The sequence below is a fragment of the Gambusia affinis genome, linkage group LG09, assembly GCF_019740435.1.
Source record: "Gambusia affinis linkage group LG09, SWU_Gaff_1.0, whole genome shotgun sequence".
Taxonomy (NCBI): domain Eukaryota; kingdom Metazoa; phylum Chordata; class Actinopteri; order Cyprinodontiformes; family Poeciliidae; genus Gambusia; species Gambusia affinis.
The window spans coordinates 5,297,569-5,321,986 of NC_057876.1; the positions used below are offsets into that span (position 1 = coordinate 5,297,569).

The 24,418-nt window shown below is 39.5% G+C and overlaps 1 protein-coding gene across 2 annotated transcripts in view; it reads right to left on the minus strand.

Annotated features, from left to right (window-relative positions):
* LOC122837216 (cilia- and flagella-associated protein 100-like) overlaps nt 1–3,591 on the minus strand; it is a 16,699-nt gene extending 13,108 nt beyond the window's left edge. Inside the window, exon 1 of one of the 2 annotated variants that reach the window (XM_044127407.1) lies at nt 3,520–3,591. The gene's annotated coding sequence lies outside the window, so the exon portion shown is untranslated. Of the gene's footprint in view, nt 1–2,350; nt 2,561–3,519 lie in introns of those variants that run through there. The other variant, XM_044127406.1, reaches the window with a different exon arrangement.
* Between the last annotated feature and the right edge of the window lie 20,827 nt (nt 3,592–24,418).

The following is a 24,418-nucleotide window of genomic DNA, read 5'->3' on the forward strand; positions in this document are numbered from 1 at the left end:
GCTACCATATCTACAAGCTATTTATTAGTCAGCTTCAGCTATGAAAATGTAAAATGGTACCAAATATTTAAAGGAGCAACCTAATTATGCATTTTTCTCCCCCAAAAAAATATAAACTTATATTTACAGCTACATGATGAAGAATGGATTTTTTTGTTGCAAGATTTCAGAGAATACAAAAGTTTACAAAATATTATAAACTGCTCATAATAACTCCCTGGTCATTATGAGCAGCTCTTCTTCTTTGTATTTGGGTCAGTGACATCACAAAAGGTATGAGCAGCAAGCTAACACACTGACCTTGGACACATTTTGACGTGAACTCTGAAGAATTTAAGTTGTACTTGAGTTCCGAAATGTTTAACAAGAATTTGACCCTGAATTTGGTCTGTTTGACCTTTGAACTTTAACTGGTACAGTTCACATTCCTGGTTGCCGTGTGTATTCTTCACTCGTACAATGAGTGAATCCAGTACCAAGCTTGTGAATGGCTATGTATTTCGCCTGGACAATGCATACAGCCTGAACTCAGACTTCTTTAACATATCCGTGCATCTTCTGTATTTCTTAAACCACTTCCTTGTGTTTTGTTGATGCCAAATGTTACAGAAATCCATGCGGCTGAAATTTCTTGCTACAGTTGAAGGTGCAATCCGATCAAAAACATTCAATCAATGAGGGAAAAGCAACAAACAACACAACAGAATGGTGTTTTTTTTTCAGCCTTTGCCTTATGTGATGTCATCGGTCATATGCTTGTGGCAGCTTGCTTTTGCTGAGCTTCATCAAATAACAATTTACTACAAGCTACTAAAAAAAAAAAGGACATGTTGTTCTATAGGTGACTAACTCCTTCTAAAGTCAGAATCATTTCACAGGCCAGACTGGATTACAACTTTGATTTTCTTTTACAAAAAAATAATCCTTGGTGGAGATTTTACTTGCCCCCCTTTAGTAAGAACAAATGGATTTTGTCATATTTGAAGCGCAGCTGAAATCGCTGTTATATCATAGCGACTTTCCTGTCAGAGACAGCCGCATGTAATGAGTTTCCATTTTTGCATTGTATGGTATGGTGTGTGTGTGTGTGTGTGTGTGTGTGTGTGTGTGTGTGTGCGTGCGTGCGCGTTTGTTTCTAATACCTTGTGGGGACCATTTTCCTGACATATACCACGTTGTGGGGACACACTTCTCCTTGTGGGGACCGAAGCCTGGATCCCACAAGGGGAAAAGGGTAAACGCTGTTTTTGGGTCAGGGGTCAGATTTAGGATTAAGGTGTGAATTGAGTTTTGGTTAGAGTTAGGTATGTAATGGTTAGTGTTAGGGTTAGGGTAAGGTTTAGGCTGTAGAAATGAATGGAAGTCAATGGAAAGTCCCTGCAAAGATAGCTGCGCAAACATGTGTGTGTGTGTGTGTGTGCTCAAGGTCAAATCCGTCATGTGTGTAACTTTTACTTCACCTGTAAGCTATCATGCATGTGACAAAGTGAGGGGTTAAATTAAATTTAAATAACATGTAGCGTCAATCTTCAGGGATGAAATTAACAATAAAGAGAGCACGAGCTAAAACCATATCTTGTGTGTGAATACCAGCGAGAAAATATTATTTTCTTTCTAAAAGCAGCTGCTGTGTGACTTCAGAGAGCCTGTCATTTTTGCCTCTTTGGCTGTCAAAGCCCACGCCTTCCCTAACACTGATAACATTGTTTTATTTATTTATTTATTTTACCTCTGCCTCTTTTGTGTTCGCATTTCGATTCCGGTTTCCAATAATAATCCGGTCATTTGTAAGCGTTTAACACAACGCGGAGGGGCCATTATTAGCAAACCCTCGGAACGTAATGAACACACTCGATTGATTATATTTGGTGTTCTGATTATCCCTGCCTGAACTCCCGAACAATCCGTTTAATTGAATGAATTATTGCACTGTGTATTGGGACTTCGGAAACACTCTTTTCTAAATATAGGAGACAGTGAAGCATGCCTAATGCTGCTTTACAGAGTATAATTATTTGGTCGGGAAGCCGAGTGGAGCTCTGGCTTGACACAAAGCGCAGAAATCGAGACATAATTCAAATCCTCCACGTCTGTCTGTCTGTCTGTCGGCGGAGCCAGTTCAGTTTATTTGTCTTAAGTGCGAGGCGGGTCTATTGAAATGAGAAGTATTAACATTTTAATTAGCTCCTTCTAGTAATGCAGAAACAACCTGGACGATAAGCAATTTGGTTAAAAGCTTTAAGAAGAACGTAAAGGATGTCGATAAAAAAAAAAAAAAACAACTTAAGACCGAGTTTATTATTCCTCTAGCTTCTGATGACTGTCACCGCTAAGTCACAAAGAATATTACCTCTGCTTCCTGTTTTCTCCAGTTTTCCGAGGACAAAATGTAGAGTCTACTCAAAAAATACATAAACCGGAAAAGGAAATTACCAAAACAAACAAGCTGAGTGAGTCCTAAGTGGCATGAGGCCAGCAAACAGGTTTTCAATCATCCTCTTCTGAACGTCCCGCCGGTTGGGCTGTTTAGGATAAAGGGAGCGGACAAACCACGTTAAGTCTGTAAAAGTGAAGCAAAACCAGGAAGTGGGAAGGTATTTATAGCCACTGTACTGAAAGACACCATAACCATTTCTCACTGTGACGTGAAATCAGGCTAAACATTCTTATTAGGACTACTAAAATTGTTTATGTTGGCTGAATAGCAAGATGTAAAATATCTTTAGAGACATTTCATGATTTCTTTTATTTTTAATTCGCAGTTAGCTTACAGTACGTAAGTATTTATGAAGGGCTATATAATCACCACGACGTTGTCACCCCGCCCTCCCCCCATTTATTCAAATTAAACAAAATGTGGGTCAAATGTTTGTTCTGCAGACATTTTTGTTTGTGCTGCAATCTTTTTAAAGATGTTAGTAAATGTTTTCTGTTACCTTTAGAGGCTGTCAAAGGTCAGCCAGTCCCCGCCACAAAATCAAACAAATTTGGTGTTAGTTGGTGTTCGACTAGGATTTTAGCAGCACAAACGCAGCACAATTCATTTAGATCAATCTAGTGTTGGGGGAAGGGCCAGATTGATTTCTCGTTACCTCTGGAAACTTTTTCTTAAAAAAAACTAAAGCGCTTAAAAATGGCAACGGCACAAACAAAACATTTTGCAGCACGGTTGATTGACACCATATTTCATCGGATTTTGTAAATGTGGATTGACATTTGGACGACCTCTGGAAACATTTATTAATATTTTTAAAATGATAGCGCCACAAATGATTACTGCACAAAGGTAGCACAAATGTTTGACACTAATTTTGTTTTAATTCAAAGAAGATAAGGGGCCAGGGGGTCAACTTCACTCAGATAGCGCACCCTTATTTGACCATTTCTTTAAAAGGTAATCCCAAAAAAACTTAAGAAGAGAAGAGTTTCTTTTGTTAAAACCTCTGGATGCCTGACAGACCCACACTCTTCTGCTCAAAACGTTATAGTAAATAATATCAAAACATCCAGCTTACGTACCATTCAGAAAGGAAACAGGGTCTGTCTCTCAGAGGTGGATGCGTTTTGGTGCAGTTATGGAAGAACTGAGGTTCTCCACTTGCCATGGGCAAGTTTAAACACTTTGTCGCCATGACAACCGAACATGAACTGTTGGACTGACTTCACTGCCTTTGGAGCTCCTGTAGTGTCTGTGCAGGGCATCAAAAAATACAAGAGTGGATCCTTTCTCTCTCAAATGCTGTTAGTTTTTCACAGGCACTACTGAAGGGTTACACTCTAGACAAGAAAGATATCGTTTTGGTTCGTTATATACTTTTAGTACATGCAATACGGTGAATAAATCACTAAATTGCGAAATTCGATTCAACTCTGTGATTGAAAAATTTTATTTCTTGTCACAAAACGGACAGACAAAAAAAAGATCACTCTCATTATTGTGGTTTTTCTTCTTGTGAATAAACACTTGTTCTGATTATTATTTTTATTATTTTTTTTTTTGCACGTCTGGTGAACGTGTGAATGACTTACAGATCTACCACTGGGAGAGAGCAGCTGGATATTTGGGTGGGAGTCGGGGGAGAGATCCGTCCACAATTTTTGGCTCGGTCCAAGTGTAATTAAAAACTCGTTAGCAGGCACAGGCCTTGTCTTGTCCGGGGGAAAACAAATGCACTCTGGAAATTGGCAGCAAAATAAAGGCCTACAAAGAAGCAGAGACATTAAAAATAATATCAAACTTTGAAAATGAAAGGAAATGTGAAGTTTCAGTTGCATTGTTTAGGCCGCTCTTGTGACTTTTGTGTTTTCTACTCTGGTTACCTGAGTGACCTGATTTGCGCAGCAAAAAATTTCCTTTGTGCCGCTATCATTTTACAGATATTAAGAAATATCTCCAGAGGTCATGAAAGGTCAAACAGCCCACCCACCTTCTTCAAAGCAGACAAAATTGGTGTCAATCAACTCGGCTGTATTTGTGCAGCAACATTTTTTGTTTGTGCTGCTTTAACTTTGAAAATATCCATGAAAGTTTAAAGGCTCTAGACGTCAACCAACCCTCCTGTTTCTACTAAACCAAAATGGCCTTTAAACTTTCATTAATATTTTCAAAGCCAAAGCAACTCAAACAAAAAACTTTTTGCTGCACAAACCTGCTCAAACATAGTCGAGTTGACTGACAAGAATTTTGTCTGATTTGAAAGAAGTGGGTGGGCTGGTTGACCTTTCATGACCTCTAGAAACATTTCTTAATATTTGTAAAATGAAAGCGGCACAAACGAAAATTGTTGCTGCACAAACGTTTGACACCAATTTAGTCTGATTTGAAGAAGGGGGCTGGGTGGGAAACTTCACTCAGGTTTTGCTGTCAACACATACTTATACAACACACTGTAAAAACAGAACAAAAAATTCAGAAGGGCCATTTTTGTTTGTCCAGAGGAAAAAATTCCAGGTGCTCTAGCGCCTCCTAGTTTCTGTCTGTGCACGCCCCTGGTTAATTATAGAGTCTGGAAAGTTAATTGCCTCAGTATCCAATACCCAAATAAACTTGTAATGACAAAAGTGTAATGAGCTCTTTCACCTTGGCCCACAAATTAAGTTTATTTAAAGCCGCCAATCACTCTACATCTATTATTTGCTCTGGCGGAGATGATCTGCCGCCATGAACTCTCACATATTTGTTTTGTCCTGTAATGGGATTAAGGAGATAATGTGATTGACTTTGAAAAGGCGGCGTCATAAACAGGAGAGCATCATTTACCGTCTGCGGTCCAGAGCTCTCACCACAGTGGTAACTGGGAATCGGGACGAATGGTTGTTGGATGAGTTCTCCGGTCTCAGATCGGATCGTTACAGTCATCTCTGGCTCACTCAGTTGCACTGATGTTCCCGAGTTACTGTCATTATACTTTTTTTTTTTTTGACGATTCAATACATTTTATGCCCTGTCATTAATGAGTCTTTTTTGGTTCTGCATGGTTTGTTTTTTCAAGTCTTTATTTTTTATGGTATGGCCCAATTTATGGAAAGCATTTTGTGCTGCAGGCACTTCATGCCTAATGATTCCCAAAACAACTGCAGTCTAAGTGTGGGCTGCTTTCCACACAGGTCCATTCCACAGAAATGTTACTAATTCCACTACACGGTTATTATTCCAAATGAGAAATGCAATCGAAAGCTTTTTTTTTTTTTCCAGGTTTATGAGATTTCAAACTTGCCTTCCACAGAACTTTGTCGTTGGAAGGTTGTCAAAAAACAGGGGGGGAGGATAATTTCCACACCTCCAACATTTGTGTGGCTCACTTTCACGTAGGCGTGTGGATTTCAAGTGTATACTTCTTCACCTGGGAGTCTGTGAGCACTCGACGTTCTACACTGTCCTGAGCAGAGAAAAGCTGGTTCTGAAATCTACTGAGGGCAGTTCTAACCCTTTGGGTCACAAAAGCTCTGATGACCGATGACAACACTGAAAGGGTCGACTTTCAAAACTCGTCTTCGTCTTCAAGTCGTCCTTTAAGTTTCTCGTGTTGATCTTGCTGTTACTTGCGGGATGACTGTGTCTCATGACTGACATCTTGTTTTCTTGGTTTGACCACCTGCTGCGAAAACCCAAAATCTTCCCAAGTATTTTTGGTCGAGTTTCTAGACGAAACTAACTCATAAGTAATGTTTCTCAAGATGTAGGAGCTTGTTCTAGTAACAACTGAATTGTGTCAGTGATTAAAGGCCCGAGCCCGTTGCCCTTGTACTTTACTGTCCGACTTATTGCTTAACTTTGTGTACTCCATCCATCTATCCATCCATTTTCTTACACCCTTCTTCCCTATGGGGTCGGGAGGGTTGCTGGTTCCAATCTCCAGCTGCGTTCCGGGCGAGAGGCGGGGTTCACCCTGGACAGGTCGCCAGTCTGTCGCAGGGCAACACAAAGACATACAAGATAAACAACCATGCGCACACACACTCACACCTAGGGAGAATGTAGAGAAACCAATTAACCTGACAGTCATGTTTTTGGACTGTGGGAGGAAGCCGGAGAACCCGGAGAGAACCCACCATGCACAGGGAGAACATGCAAACTCCATGCAGAAAGACCCCGGGCCGGGAATCGATCCCAGGACCTTCTTGCTTTACCAACTGCGCCACTGTGCAGCCCACTTTGTGTACTCTTTCCTTTTATTGGTTCCTTAACAATCTGTAAAAGTCCTTCAGCCTCTGTTCAGACCTCGGATCAATAACAGCAGAGAGAGGACATGCTCTTGCCCACTTATAGGAGTCCAATTGGGTGAGTAAGTGAGAGCACAGAAAGGTGGGCTGTGTTTTGTTATTGAGGGAGCAAACGCATTAATGAACTTTCAGAGAGAAAACATCAATTAATCATTGTGCTTATGGCTGGAGGTAGCCTTCAGTTTAATGTCCCCATGTGTTTGAAGGTTATTATTGTCGTGATCTGTGTTTATTTTGAGTTTCCTGTGTGTCTGAGTCTCCGTGTTGTCCTGTCTCCCCTTGATTAGTTCCCAGGTGTGTCTCGTTCCCTGATTACCCTCTTGTGTATTTAGTGTCACCTGTGTGTGTCTGTCTTCGTCGGATCCTCAGTCAGTCAATGTACGTCTTCGCTGTCTGTAACGTCTCAGTTTAGAGTTGACTGTTAAGTCCTCGTTCGTCCCTGTCGCTACCTGTGGGGAGCATTAGCCTTCCGCTCCGTCAGTGCTGCCAGGTCTGAGAACTGTGTTTTTGTTCTTTTATCATTCATTAAAACTCCTCATTACACCTCATCTGGGCCTACTGCGTGCTGCCTCACCTCCACCACCGCAAATCATGACAATTATGGCATCATCTAACCTTTAGCAACAAATGAACTTCACTCTGATCTCCAGAACGTACTGCCACGTTTCTGATTTTCAGATAACAAATCCCACTTTTGCACTGCTGCTTCCAGGGAGGAATTCATAAACCTCGGCCGTAAAATGTGTTCAGAGCCTTCCTGAAAAACAACCATGTTACTAAGTTGGGTGCCGTCTGCTGAACTTCAGTCATGGATGTGAGTGCACATACATACAGTGGCGCAAAAGGTGGCTATGCAGTGCATGCAACGCATAGGGGCGCTGCACTATATGGGGCGCAAAACGATGAGGGGGATTTTTTTCTAGTCAGCATTTTAAGTACTTAACAGCTGTTTGTGTATGAAATGATCAATAACCGAGGAACAGCACTGATTAGGCGCCTCTCCCCTCCTGCCAGCCGCTCTCTAGTTTGGGCAGCGGCCCTTCGAGAAGACGCTGAGGCGCGTTTTTTTCTTTTAAATTTGTAGTAATGCCTCGACAACAGAGAGCTAAAGATGAGGCGCAGAAAAACCTCCGGGGCATAAAACAGAAAACGGAAGAGGGGGAAGGATAAAGATGTAGGAGAGACGAAGAAAAGCTTTTCAAAGTGGTTGAAAGACAGAAGGTAAGTAATGTCAGTGTATCAACAAGAGAGTTGTAAATATTCAGGTTAGCTTAAGCTAGGCTACAATGACAGGTGGTTGTTGTTGTCCAATACGGGAGGCGATTTATTCCGTATTGCTATAAATGTCTGACAGACACACCGATCACACACATCTCAACAATAATAATGACCAAAACAAAACACGCGAAATATTAGGGTCAGCTAAATTGTCGTTGTGGGACCTAAATAGGACTCCACGAACTGACGCTGTTGTCATGGTTACCTAGCGGACACTACGCAGCCGCAGTGAGCTGCTATCAACCAGTGTCTTTTTAAAATGTCCACCCGATAAAACACCGTCCTTAAAGTAAAACCTCTGGCAAAAATACAGACGGTAGTGGGAAGACACAGGCTAAACAATCACAGTGAAGTTTAATAGGGGCATTAAAATAAATGTGTCGCGATATTCAGTGGCACCCAGTGGGTTTGATATCAGACAGAATGGATCAGGAGAGAAACACCGCAGAACCAAAAGAACCTAAAGAACCAGACATCAGACTCTTCACCCCTCAGTCGTTTCCTGAGACCAAAAATTAATATAGATGGCAATTTAATGAACAAATTATACAAATAGATTAATAGTAAATAAATATTGTGAAGAGAACATCAATAACATTTGTTAGGATTGTGTAGGAAAAATGTTGATATCTTTTATAAATAGTGTTTTGTGGTCAATATTATTTCACCATTTTATTAATGTGGGTTGCCAGTTTGGATCAGGCTTCCTATCAAGTTATAAGAATGATAGAAAACATGCTAACAAAAAGCCTCAGACCTGCAGGTTCTAGACACAGGCTAACAGGCTGTGGTAACAGAAGAAAACTATAAATAAATGGCTACACTTAACTTTACTGGATGGCTCGCTCGCTGTTACTGTCTCTTACTCTGCGCCCCCTAGAGGCCTTTATTGGAAATGTTGGTTTTTGGAAGGCTGCGACAAAACTTATGCATCCCATTTAAAGAGTGTATCGTAGAAAGAAACACAATGTTCAGTACAGGTAGGGATGCAAGTTATTAATTAATGAGTTAATCTAAAGTTGATTAGATTAACACAGAAAATCATGGCTATGACCAAACAGCAAGAATAAATAAAAGTCTAAACGTTATTAGTTAATACAAGAGGAGTATACTAACTGTCCGTCCGTCCGTCCGTCCACCCACCCACCCACCCACCCACCCACTTCAGATCACAGGGGTAGCAGCCTAAGTAAGGAGGTCCAGATTCCCTCTCCACAGCCAATTGGTCCAGGAGTTCCCAGATCAGCTGAGAAACCTCCATAGTGTCCTGGGTCTTCCCCTTGGCCTTCTCCCGGTGGGATGTGCCTGAAACATCTCACCAGGGAGGCGTCCAGGAGGCATCCTGACCAGATGGCACTGATCCTCATCCCGGCCGCTTCACACTCGGCTGCGAATCGCTCCAGTGAAAGCTGTAGATCACGACCTGATGAAGGCAGCAGGACCACATCTTCTGCAAAAAGCAGAGATGCGATCCTAAGGCCACCAGATCGGATCCCCTCAACGCCTTGGCTGTGCCTACAAATTCTGTCAATAAAAGTATTGAATAGAATTAGTGACAAACAGCCTTGGCGGAGTCCAGCTCTCACTGGAAACGAGCCCGAGTTGCTGCCGGCAATGAGGACCAGACTCTGGAAGTACAGGGAGCATCTGAAGCCCAGGATCAGATCACCAAGGTCCCCACCTTCTGCTAGGGGATCCTGTCTCCTCTTCGGCTGTGCCCTGCTGGGCTCCATGGGTTAAAGCCCAGCCCCAAGGTGTATACGCCTCTCGTACGCGATGTTACAAACGGACCTCATGATATTCTGTTGAGGGAACTTTAACGTTCTCCTCTCCCTCCAGGTTGACTGCTATTTTTTTCTCCATTTAGATTTTCCACCCCTTCCTGCCTCCCGCTATAAATGGAGGTCTTCCAGGCTTTCCTTGGCTAGGGGGCTGTGGCTTAAACTGTGATGTTAAATTATCTTTAAATTCTGGCAATAACTTGCCTTCACCCAAACTCAAAGTTCTTCGATTAGAAGATATCTTTGGTTTGGGTGGCTGGAGGTTTGAAACAACTGATGGTAGATATGTAATTTCGCTATTTTCAGTTGGTGCCTTTATTTTGTTTTCGACATCCGGTCTCACCACAGCAATGTCTTCTTTTTTCTTATTTATGGATTTCTTCAAATCCTCTTGTTTAATTCTCTCGGTGATCACTTCTCTTTTGATCTTTGATAATTGCTCGGTTAGTTGTTTTATTTGATGTTGGTCTTTACGCCTGTTCTCCATATGTATTTTTATCTCGGCATTTAAAGCTACATTCTCTCTTTTTAACTGTCTCCAATCCGCAGCAGTAGGTTCAAAACTTTTTTTTCCAGTCTCAGCCTCTCTCTTTACATGGGCGAATGAGGGTCGTTTCTTTGCCTGCTCCTCCAAGAGTTCATTGAGTTGCCATTCTTTTTTTGTGAGAGATTCCTGTAACATCCGGCTTCGCTGCTTTTCTTTAGCGAAGGCATCAAAATCAAGCCTGGCTTCGAATGCGATCCTTGTCTTCTCTATGGCTTCCTCCCTTGGAGTTTTTGCCAGTTTCTTAGTCAGATTTTTATTTTCATTTTCTGCCTCCATTAATTTCTTTTCTAGTTCTCTTACAGTGCTCTCCAGAAGTTTGGACTTCTCTTTCTCTTTCTGAATTTCAATGTTCTTCAATCCGATGTCATTGACCTTCTTGGACAATTCGATCTCCAGTTTCTTCATTTCATGTTCTTTCTTTTCAGTCTTTAGTCTATACGCCGCGAATTCTGATGTCACTTGTCTTTTTTCTTCTATCGTCTTTTCAATCTGTAGTTTTGATTCCCTCTCCAGGGTTTTAAAAGAGTTTTGCAGATCTTTTACTTTACTTTCGTACGACGAAATATATATATATACGTGTATATATATATATATATATATATATATATATACGTGTATATATATATATATATATATATACGTGTATATATATATATATATATATATATATATATATATATATATATATATATATATATATATATATATATATATATATATATTTGTACATATATATATATATATATACGTATATATAAATATGTTACGTCCACAAAGGGCACAACATATTTAAGGACACGAAGACGAAAATGAGGATTCAAACGTATTTTATTGCACAACTCTCTGGACCTTTTCTTTATCTTCTTTTTTCTGTGAAGGAAGAGAGAATTAATCCTCAGTGTTCCCCGTGTCCCAAAAAATAAAAGAAAACAAAAATCCCAAAGTATAAACAGAAAGTTGGACCTGATGAGCCGATCAAAAAGAACAAAACGATACAGCAGGGGGCCAACCCTATACAGGGCCGTCGAAGCCCCTGCTAGTACCGGACTACAAAAAAACACTACTGAAAAGGAAAAATCGAAAACAGGACAACCGGTCCCACCAGGTCAAAATCACACGAAAAAAAACATCAACCAAACAAAGAGCTAACAAAACTACCGTGAGGCAGGCTGGAGATGTCACAACGCGTGCATCCTAGGAGGTGACTGGAAGTGGGCGTCGCGCCTTTCTCTGGCGCAACCCAGCCTATTTATAGGCAGTCCAACAGCGTCACAAATTAACAAACCAAATTACAATAAATAATTATCTAAACTCCAAAGTATATTAAACAACAAAACGTCATACAACTAAAGTAAGTACAAAACGATCCAAGAGAAAAAAATAAATAAATAAATACAATGTGCCAAAAGCACATAACAATATATATTCACTTCACTTCACTTCACTTCAGCTAACAGCTGATTTCTGTGGGAACTCCAAGTCGCTATCTCTAATTTTAACTTAGGTATTTTTTCATTATTTAGGTATCTGTTGTGCCTGTGAGAAATATTTAACTCTTTAGTCAACAAATCAACTTTCTCATTTAAAAGGTCAATTTGTTCTTGGGCTTTTTCCAGGTCCTGCTCCAGTATGTCCTCCTTGATCAGGATTGCAGATTTTTCTTTTAACCGTTGTAGAAAATCTACAAGCAATGTAACTAATTCTTCTCTAGACATCAGTCTAATTTGAGAAAGTGTCAATGAATCTGTACCAAACAACGACATTTTGATTATCCAACTATCACAAAAACTATGAAAAAATCTAACGCTAAATCCAATATGCAAAACTACCATCCGTGCTGCTCCTGCTTGCGATCTGCCAGTTTGATTCAGATGCAGATATATATATATATATATATATATATATATATATATATATATATATATATAGAAACAGCCAAATCTTACAAGCACATATACGACTTAAGCCCAGTTCACACTACATAATTTTAGAAATGTCGGCTGATTCTCGCAACATGAGACACACTAGTCGATTAAAAATTGTAGGTATAACCTCACACTCGATTGTAGAGTGTGAAGTTTCACTCAAGGACTTTCCGATTCCAGATATGAAATCCCTTGAAATTCTGCGCTACCACACTTGAACTTAGAGTAAACAAACATGGACGACCACGTTGAAGCAGTAACTTTAGTTTGTGGACTTATTTAACCCTAAACGTAACCAAAAATTAAAACTTTGGATTAAGAACTGGAGTACATTATTCTTTGTGTTTATAAAAAGAAATGTTTTAAGTCGATTCAGCTGTTTTACTGTATTGGACCGGTACTGACCGATAATGAAACCTCAGATATCATGTTGGAAGGAAAAAAAGTAGATCAGTACATCCTTAAATGCACTCCTTTATGTTGATCTGTCACATAAAATTACAATAAAATGCATCACATTTTGTATAAAAACGGCAAAAAATGTGAAAAATCCAAGGGCATGAATATTATTTTAAGTCACTGTGTAATGAGGGGCTGATTTTAGATCTTATAAACTGTCTTTAGTTGCAGACACGACTCCGGTGGCCGTCCAGGCAGAAGTGACCCTACAGACAAACTTCTTTGCTGCCAGAGACTTCTTGCCTCACTTCCTGCCGCTCATCAAACCAGGCGGTACGAACACACAGCTGCATCTGAAGAAGTGAGACACAAGGCTCCTCCTTCACAGGAACTCATTAAAGGTTCAGCTCAGGTTCAAATTAAACAATTTTTCTTTAGCTCAGCAGCTAAGGACTTTACTTCCTCGTAGAAGTTTTCTGGCCAATCAGCAATCATTAAAAATCCTGACCTGCAGACTTTCTGCAAATTCTGATTTTGGCCGATACCAATTTATTTATTTATTTATTTTTCAGTAAAGTCGTTAAATATGGCGACAGATTTTCAGACATTTGCGGATGACGTGTAAATATCAGCCAACCGCGTTAAATTAAGGAAATCGGAACTGATTTATCGGTGCACCTCTACTTACTGCCTCCCTACTGAGCATTTTAACTGTAGTTAATGGAGAAAACGAATCTATTTTGATCTGTTGTAGTATTTTGGAAACGATACAGAACTTGTTGGTAACCTGTAAGTCATCTCTCCATTCGTTTTTAGGACAGGTGGTGAACGTCTCAAGCTTTGTTGGACGCCGTACCATAAACAAGTGCAGCCTGGAGCTCCAGCAGCGTTTCCGTAGCGACGACATCACAGAGGACGAGCTGGCCAAGATGGCTGGCCGGAAACGGCCTGATGAGTGTCGAAAACTGGACTGACAGCTGTGAAATGGCTTTCATCATTTGTTACAGATTTCATATTGAAATGTTACAGATCATGAAATAAATTTTAATTTCCAACTAATATGACCTGAGCGGTTACATGGAACCAGTTTTAAGATAGTTTTGCTTCTTAAAGGAGAACTGCAACCTGACATTTTTTTGTACTTCATTTGTAGCAGCACCATTATTAAAATATTTAACATAAATGGCACTGTTCTGAATATTTGTATTGCTATGTAGAACAAAGTTGTTTATCAGAAATTCTACATTTTTACTTGCACAATGTAGATCAACTGCTATGGGCTTTGGGTTCAGATAAATCAGGAATTATTAAAAATGTTTAAAGATGCTAATTTAACATTGAGGTTAAATCCTCAAAACACCAAAGTTAATTAGCAACAACATGACAAAAGTTAGATTTTTGTACCAGCTCCTTGTCAAGACCAGGTGACCAAGATTGAGTTTAGGATCTACTTCCGTCAAGCTGGACCTCAGTCCATAGGAAACGCTGATCCAAAAGGCTTCTCCCTGTTTTCACATTGTGATGGAAAAGACAACTTAGGCTGAGTTCTCACCACAGGTAAATCAGATCCAAAGCCGACCTTTGAATAGCTGTCTGATACGGCCAAATTGCGAATCTTTTCACCCTCCCAGAAAAAGGGATTTGTGTCACTTCCATATGTGGTCCAAAATCTGATACACAGTTCTAAGTAAATAGCTGCATAATATTGATTTTAAAAAGAGTACTAGTCATAAGCAACCTAATCTGCCAATGCAGCAAGATGTTGCAACTTGTAATATTCAAAATGTGAGTGTGAATATTGTAAATAATCAAAATCATGGAATGCAAATGTGAAGTACTTTCAGAAATATTGAAAATGAAAATGATGCATGTTTTTTTTTCTTTTTCTGAAATGTCTGTCATATATTTCTATTCAACCCTGCGGACTCAGCATAATGCAGAACAGGGGTGTCCAAAGTGCGGCCCAGGGACAATTTGTGGTCCCTGACAGGATTTTTTTCTGCCCATGACTGAGTACAAGTCCAAGACTGGTAAAACCTTGGCTAACAAAATAATGGATGGCCCCAAAAAATTGGGAAATTAATATTTTCTTTTAATTAGGTAACAGTCCGAAGACCTTGTTATGTTTTAGATCTTTAAAGGGGCAGTGTTATGTATTTTTTAGTCACTGTGTAAACTTATAATATAATCAAATATGACTTAAAAGAAATTTGACTTGCTAATTTAGCACCTAGAAATTGGGCCTCTGTCTCTTTAAGAAGTTCCTGTTCTTAAACTCCAGCCACAGGAAGTCATCACAACATGGCTCCTCTATTAACCCTTTAACAACGTTTCTACTAGCTTTTGACTGAGAAGCAGCTCGTATATTGAGCTCAGTTTCACCAGGTGTTTGCTAATTGTTGCTAGCTAGTCTGAAGGAGCTGCGTGGGGAGTCGCGGAGAAGGGCAGCTCTGTAAAGTGGAAGCTTGAAGCTTTGAAACTGTAGCTCAGATGAGGAGCTTTGCCCTCGAAGGATGAGCTAGGTAAACATGGGTGTTTTGCACAGCTGAATGGTTGCCATGGAGACTGAGGGATACCTCAAACATCCCTTAGGGAAACAAAGTAACACTCCAGGTATGTTTTTGATGAGGAAATAACATTATAACACGATGTAAAGCTCAAAAAAGTTAATCTTTTCCATAATGCTGCCACTTTCGTAATATAAAGGTTTACGAAAATTTGTGTTTACAGTATTTCTGAGCAGGTCAAACAAAAAAAAAAAAAAAGAAGAAAAGAGACAAAAATGTTTTCTTGTTTTTCATTCTTAATTTAATGAATTTCGTGGCCCCCTCAGTACATTCACAGTTTTGGCCCCCAGGGCTAAAGGTCTTCGGAGGATTCTAAACATACTGCGAGATCATCATTCATTAGAGCCTTGTAAATAACACGCCACGCCCTGGGAGTAAAAATCAGTCTGCTCTTGCACAACCCAATTACAACAAGAAGATTCAGAGCACAGATTAAGGAGAACAAATAAACAGACCTGCACACTGTTCTAGATAACAGGCTCAGATGTCACACAGGAAATGAGCAGGAAGAGCCCAAAATGCTGCTGAACGAACAAAGAACAACAACAAGAAAAACTGACAACTTCAGATTATGAAATATTGGTTGCAAAGTGTCCTACATAGCAGATAATGCTGATTCCCAAATTATTTTCCAGCTGCTTCCTCATTTTTAAAAGAGCTGAAGGGATTCCGCAAAGCTTTGAGTCCAGATGTCGGTGACGTTCTGGCCCACATATCGGCGATGGAAACCTGGCCGATGGTCCAGGGGCCTCTCCTGAGAGGCATCCTCAGAGAGCGGAGAGGGCTATTTCCGGTGCGCCTATTTATAAAGCGGCTGTCTCAAAAGAGAGGAGCAATGAAGTAAGATTTTACCAGCAATAAGGTCAGGGATGTGAAAAAACATCCCAGCCCGTTTTTTTTAAATTTTTTTTTTTATGTTAAGTGAATTTAAAGTCATTGTCAAAATCAGTGGGATCAGTGAAACGTTTTACTGCTTGAGGTTTTTTTACCGGCTTCGTGACATCAAACAGGTGCTTTTTTTGCTCTAGAAATAACTCACTTTTTTCATATTGCAAGAAAATTTCTCTTTTTTTTTTTTTTAAATTGATGATGTGAAGATGTACGGGCACACATCTTTTTAGTGAAACAGCATAATCTCCCATGGGACATTTTTGACAATTCAATTTATAATCTTAATTTTACTTTATTTTTTTAGTGTTTTTTTTTGGTGTTTGTTTTATAAACAATCACAGGTTACAAAATTATTGGCACTCTTAATAATCTTTCAAGTGTATGTTTTTACTTTTGTTAAGTTGATCAAACGCTCGAGGAACTTCCAATTAGTAATCCACAACGTTTTGTTTCCGGGGGCGTAAATATGACGTGACACATTTCTTTTAGGAAACAAAAGAACAAAACAAAATCAAATTTATTTTCCTACTGGATTAAAAAAAGAGAGCAGCGTTTTTTTTTGGGGAGGAGAGGACATGACGTCTCCATGACAACCAACAGACTTCATTGCCATGCCGACCGGTTGTTTCAGAGGCGTGTGAGGAAAAAGCATTTTCTTTTCTACTATCACAAATGTAAATATATGGAGCTTCTTGAATGTGTGTCACACAGGGCAATGGAACAACGTTCAGAGGTAAAGCACACACAGACTACTAACCAGTTCAGAAGATTGCATGAAAATGAATCAACATGAATGTTTTTCAACAGGTGTTTTTCATTAGTGAGGAATGAAAAGTTATGGGTGTTACAAACGATTGTGACGGAAAAATGTTTTGCCTTGGAACGCAAAATGTTACAAGGAGAGACAGTCATTTTTTAAAACATATTTTCTCCATATTCATACTTTCACAGTAATGTCAGCTTCTAAAGATATTCTCTAATATTTATCAAATAATTTAATCTGTGCTTTTTCTGTATTAGGGATTGAAGCAAAGTTGTGCTAGACATCCTCACTGAGACCTTTTGACCTTTTGATCATTATAATCTGAAGTAGGTAGTCTTGTATGATGTTTACAATCAGATTAAATCAAATCCGTCTGTACGGTTGGATTCGGCTCGTGCGGATTTGCTCCACTGTGTTTGTTTGTGTCACGTGAAAGGAATCAGATCAGATTAGATTTTCAAGTTGTGCCATTGTTTGTGAGTAGAGGAAATGTATGCTAGCTTTCAGTACTCTGTACCAAAAAGAGATTAAGTCCTTTCAAATAAGGTAAAACTAGTAAAACCTAAAATGACCAATATCTCCATTTTTTTCCCAATTTAACATCTTGCTGGAGAAAACTCATTATCTTCCCTGTCCTCTGCGTCTAATCTTCGCGATAACTAGAAGAGATGCTAATTACAGATAGTAGTAGTAGTAGCAGCCCAAATTACATTTAATTATATAGCAAACTTTCCTCCTGCTCGCTCTCTGTTTGCCTTGCTGCTTTCTGGGGATTTTTCTCCTGTAAGTCGTTTGGAAATAACTAGAATCTAAAATCGTCTCCACTGATAAAGGGACTCAAATTGATTTGTTGGTCAGTTGGATTTTTATACATGCTTCTGAAATACAAATCTGAAATCTATGTAGGGTTTTTTTTTGTTGTTGTTGTTGCCATCTTTAACACATAATTTGTCTGTAAACTTGTGTTTGTTCATTTAGTGAAGTCTAATGAGGCTAATCAAGCAAAAACAGTCGAGATGGAACAGCTTAGCTAGCAAAATTACTGGAATGCATTAGCATAACTTAGGGGAGACGCGAGAAGCATGTAAACTCAAGAGACACTTCTGTTAAAAATGGGTGTGAGAAACAAACAAAAAGTCAAGCATCAAGAAGGGAAGTCCTGGCAGTGATGACGGTGATGTTGCAGGAGAAAAAAAAAACAAACAGAGATGCCTCATTGTTTTCCTGACCTCTTGTCATCGATCAGTGCTCTCTCTTGTACGTTTACCCTCCCGCTTCAGTCCCGCCCTCACGCGTTTACCGCACCATCGATTCCCTGCTCGGTCTCTGTGGGTTTCACCTGAATGTCATTACGCCCTTAAGTTGCCCTTTTTCCACCAGAACTGAGATTTTACATTATGTAATTCCAAGATATTCTGTAGAAACAATAGCCTGACTCCAACTAATGATGCAAGATTTATTAATATTTTCTTGATAAATGCAACATCGAGGTGGACCATGACAATTTGTCACAACCATTCATTTTATTCTTATCTCAGGATCTTCATTCTTATATATGATACTCGTCAGATGAATGAACAGCAGTGTCAAGATGTCCATCAGTGCTGACTACATTGTTGCTGTTGTTTGTTTGTTTTTGCCTCTAAATGTTGGTGTTGGGTTTTGTAAAAACTCTCTGGTTCTGTCGGGTCACTCTGGGTTTAGTTTTGTGCCATTCAGTGTCAATTTCATGTTTTAGTGAATCTTTCAGTAGCAACATCTGGTTGTTGATCACATGTTTCCATTGTAGTTTTAGCTAAATACGCTATATTCAATGAACAACCAAAAAACTACCTCACTCTGTAGTGCAAAAACCGTTTATCGAAAAACTAGCTTTTTTTTCTAAATTCATGCGTTTCCATTAAGCAAACTTGTTTTCTTAATTCAATTATATAGTCAATAGAAACATAGCTAATGTCAGTAATTGGGAGGAGAGGAAGAACACATCTGATTCAAATATTTAGGTGTGTAGAACCACTTAGGGATGCATCTAGAAGTTGCAGGACAGCTGCCACAAAGAGCTGCAGTTTGACTCTCCCAGTTCACCTTCTGCTGTACATGTTTTTTATTTTTAATTTCATCAAGGTTTTTTATTCCCTTTACCTTTTCCGCCTTCCTGCATTGGGATCCAATGCCAGAGTTTTGTGTTTGTCATTATCGTTGTGTGTTTGGGTTTTGGGTTCCTTCTGTGTTTGTATTTTTGATTATTTCCTTGTTTCTTTATATTCAGCCGAGATCTCCCTTTGTTAATCAATTATTTTATTCAGCATCTTAGTTTATTTTTGGATTCCTAAGGTTTGTGTTTAGCCCTCTTCTCTTGGTTATTGTTTATTCCTCGTCAGCCTCTCTCATGTTCGTCAGTCTCTTTCCCTCAGCCTGCCTGACTGGTCTCCCCTCACAGCTGCGCCCTGTTACCAATCAGCCACCTGTCACTTGTCCAGTAATTAAGCTCCCCAGTATTTAAGCTCCTCATTTTCAGTCTCTCACTGCTGGATTCTTCCTTTTTTTTTCCTGCTACTGTTTCCCTGTGATTTGTGTTGCTTCCTTGTTCCCTGTCTGTGCTGCCCTGCCAGTTCCTTGCCTGTATCCCTCTGTACCCGCCTGCAAGTTTTTGTATTTATTTTTATTGAAGTCTCTTAATTATATCTCTGCCTCCAACTCTTCCTGCTTCCTCGGTCTCACTGCAACACAGCACTATGACAGTCTTAGGGGCAGAAGGACTAGAAACTCCTTTAAAGAAAAAGGATAATAAAAGTCTGCCTCTGTACTGGAAGCTGTGGAGCCTCCAGAGTTGACAGAAGGAAAATATAAATATATTTATTGTAAAAAAAATAAATAAATCCATGACCATCAGTACTAACTACAACTAACTGTTCGATTGTTTTCCATGCTACCTTTAGAGTCTTTGTCTTGAAGTAGTCATTTTCTGAATGCCTTTGTAGAGAAATTGTAGCTCAGAGTTATTTCCAATAATACTGACTGGTTGAAGTTTGAACGCATTCGTTACGCCGCAGCGGAATTTCAGTCGGGTTGAGGACTGACGGACATTGAGTGGGCCATTTTTAGCTCTTCTGTTGTTGATTTGCTGCTGTGATTTCATTGTCCTGTTGATGACCCAGTTTTGGCCACGCTTTAGGTGATTAACAGATCGCCTTGCAGCTGAACCCAAATTACTTTGGAATTCATGATTTGCTGGATGACAGCAAAGTGCCCAGGTCCTTTGGCTCCAAAATGAGCTCCTCTACCACTACACCCTACAGTTAGTATGAGGCATTTATGTTCTGATATCAGCTCACAACTGCAATTGCAGAGGTAAACATATCTGGTTTTCTATAATGTTTTAGTGCAATGCATCAAAACTGTTTGACAAAGCTGTATATTTGGACAGCTGAAATAACTTTTCCCCTCTAGTTTAAGCTCTTGTCTGATGTAGAGATTAGCAATCAAGATACTAAAACTCAAATAAATTGATATGGTCTTCCTATGGAGTGAGGAAAACATTGACGATAATGTTATCTTTGCAATACAATAACGTCACAGCTTCATTATTTCTTTAAGTCTCTGTCTTGTGCTTCTTCTGCAACTTCATTCTTTTAAGGGAGAAATTACTTTCTCTTCACAATTCTCCCAAACAAGTTATATTTATTCAGTTTTTAGCTAACAGTCCTGTCATGAATATTCAACATGCTAGCATTTTTTTGTAAAATGGACACAAAGATGTCAAGAATAGAGTACAATGATTGACTAAAACCTATAATTTCTGACAGTTCTTTTGTTACTTCTCCCTGGTCTTACCTTTCAGTATTTCTGCTGGAATGGCTGGGAGGCTATCTTAACTCCGACTTGTGAAAAATCATTCTCACTGCAGAATGAAAATTAGAAAAAGGCCTTTTCCAGATCGAAGGACAGAAACAGTTTCTGCTCTAAGGTGTTGCTGTTGTTGCCTGATGTTTTTTTTTTTTTCCTCTCCTTAGCAATTTGTAAGCACATATTATGTGTGCTAAAGAGTCTCATATCTCCAGATAAAGACAATTCTGCTTCTAGCAACTAAAAGCGACATCCTGGAGTTTGGAAAACCTTGCAGTACCTGAATGCTAGGGCTGGAAAATATGGCTGAAAAACGTAAAACAATAAAAGTGTAAATGTCCGTTCTGTTTATAAGTTGAATAGAGGTTGTTACCCATAATGTACACTAGGGGGTGCTGCAGCTTAGTTCGTGATGAGATGTGTCTTCATTAAAACCGGAAAACAAGAGATAGGAAGTTTTGCTAAGCGTCCTGTCGGTCAGTACCTTGGTTTCAGTACCCTACCCCGGACTAGAGGAAGAAGATGTTCTTCATCTTTGTGACTCTGGACTGTAACGCACATTCTACAGAATACAGGTCAAGGCTCCCTAGCAGCACAACACGGACTTTACGGGTTGTGCTGCTAGGGAGCACAACCCGTAAAGTCCGTTGCAGCCCTTAGACAGCGGAGCGAGGTAGCTACATGTTTAGAGCATCATGTTACTAATGAGTACCTTAGTAACATGATGTATTCATGTTACTAATAAAATAAAATATTTTATTTTTATTTTAAGTTTTCACGGTGTATTTGGTGCACTTCAGGAAAACTTTCTTAGGAAGTAAATGTGAATCTTCTGCATCCGTCGAAGCTGTCTGTGTTTCCTTGGGTTTGAGGCACTGCCATACAAAGCCTTTCATATCAATATTTCAATAATTATTGATTAGGTTTTTGTTTTAAATATCTGAAATACAGCCAAACTGGTGGTGTGACATTTAATATTTTATCCACAGATCTCACTCCACGCCATCTCTCATTTTTAAGCTGGCAAAACTTGAAACTGCAATTGGCGCGAGTTACTCAACACAACAGGGTGACCAAAAACCGAGTGAGTGAGTGAATGCCACTCATCTTGCTTAGCTTGAGGCCAGAAGTTGAGTAGCTAAAGCCTCATTTCCTACATCACCCAGAATTCTGTGTGGTGTTCAGTGAATATTCCATCAGGCTTGTTATCTATCGATATTGCGATATATATTGTTATTGATTAATTGTCCAGCCCTACTGAATGTCCAAGAATTAAAATTAAAACAGAGAAAATGTAAGTTTTTATTATATCCCAGAAGCAAAGAGACCACATCAACACCACCGCCCAGCACCTGAAGAAAGTGTTGCATCAGGGATGTAACGTTGAGGCTGCTTCTCTGTTGACAGAGTGTGAACGCGTTTGGCTGAAAGCAGAATCCACAGAGGAGACGCTGATTCAATGTAGTCCTGTTGCAGTCCTCACTTTCCCACACAATGTTCCACGAAAACCTCTGTCCCAGCATGAGCTTTCTGAAAAGAAAAGGGGAAAGAAGTAACACTTCATATACTGCAGGTCATGAGATATTAGAGCGTCTGAGCTAGTATTTCTTTTTATTTTAAATGCAGCTGATGGTGAGCTCTGATTTCATATGTTTTTTTTTTTCTGACCACAAACCAAATTCACAGCTGAGAAGAAGTGCAGATTTTAAAATTGCGTACAACTGGGACAGCCTCCAACATAGTTGCTCCAAGACTGTTCGATCCCCTGAACAGAAGCTTATGTTCAGTCATTTCAGCTCATCGAGGAATAAGGAATAATAGTAAAACTAGAACCAAGTAATCAAAACAACCTGACGATATCATCTGTATTCCAACACTGCTGCATCAAACGTCTAACACACACATAGCTAATTCTCCACAGAAGGCCGTATTCTGTGCTGTTGCATTGCTATACTGTCTAAATCTCAGACTGCGAAGTCAGATGAGCGTTTAACAACTGCCCCCCAAAACATCTGTGCACGCCTCTGATCTTTACTGTCAACTTTATTGATTTAAACATATCCCATTTGTGCAAACCCACAGATCAAACCCTTACACAAATGGACCGAGCGAACCAGTTGTTTCCGGGTCGGATTGTGGAACAAAGTAAGCCATAAAGGCCAGGTAGGGGGAAAGCGGCTCAGTCTGCGCTCTGAGTTACGATTGATGAGGCTCATTGTGGCAGTGCAGGAAGCTAATGAGTCAGAACCACGAGTCAAGCTGTTGGGAAATCACACCAGCACCAACACCCCCTCTAAAAAAAGACACAACTTGACACGGTCGACTCCGAACGAACGCAGCTGCAGAGACGACTGACGACCAAAACGAGACACCAGAGACAAGCTTCTGTTCTGCTGTAAATTATTTCTCCCCAAGACGAATTTCCGTCCGCTCGCCTGAAAATGACTAATTATCAAAAAAAAAAAAAAAATGTATATATGTCTTCAGCACTTCATACAGAAAATAATGGAAGGAGTAGGTTTTAAAAATAGAGCTGTGATTGTAAAAGATGGGCTTCAGAAAAGAAACACGTTGACAGTGCTTAAGATGTTTCTGTCAGCTTTCTCGCTGCATCAGATCAGCAACTTGACTTAAGGCTGTCTCTTCCCAGTCGTACCTTTTGGCTTTCAATGCATCCCAGCATTATATAATATAAACATCAGCAGTGACACTGTTTTGTTGGAACTCGGAAGTACAAGTTTCAAGTAGTCCCAATATCCTGGGTTGGGTAGGATTCTCAATATATCTGCAGTAGAAGAAGTAGGGCGTATTGATCCAAAAAATATCAATACATGATTGTATCAGATTGATACTACCCTCCTAATATCAATACTTTAGGTTCAGATCCCATCTTTGAATTTTATTTCATTTTTATATTTGCATTGTTTCTCAACTCTACCAAAAAAAAAAAAGGTTTGCCTTGTTCTCAAAAACTCTTTTTTTTTTTAAATGCACATAAATCATGTTAAAGTTATCAACGTATTTTGTAGACACCTATAGACGTTATTCAAATTCTGTCTTGGGTTTAAATAAAAGTAATTCAAAGGAAAAAACACAAAAACAAATAGGTCAGAAGTTTGACTATATATCAAACTTTAATATCAGTATCTGTATTACTAATACCGATACTGATATTGCTATTGCATATTTTGGATTGATACCGAAATATGCAGTTTTCCACACCTCTAATTTGCAGGAACCTGTAAACCAACTTGTCCAGTTTTCAGCTACGAATGAAAACTGGCAATTACTGGGATTTCATTCAACAGACCAACACAAATTACTGTATTTTTCGGACTATAAGGCGTACATAAAATCCCTATATTTGCAAAAAAAAATCAACAATGTACCTTGTATTACGGTGCACCTTATGTGTGAACAGTGTACCATATGTTTTATTACAACTTTGGCGAGCGGCGTAGCCACTCCCCTTGATTGTTGAAACCTGGTCAGAAACTTGTTTTGGGGCGGCGAACCACTTTTCCTGATGCGTACGGCACTTCTGGTGACGAGAGGGATCGGGGCTTGCTTGATGCCGCTATCGCCCAACAGTTAGATTCCGAAGACGAAGAATTTGATGGATTCGTAGAAGATGAATGATTGAAAAAGTGAGTGTACTTTTTTGTGTAATATTGACAGTTATTGTTAACGATTTGAAT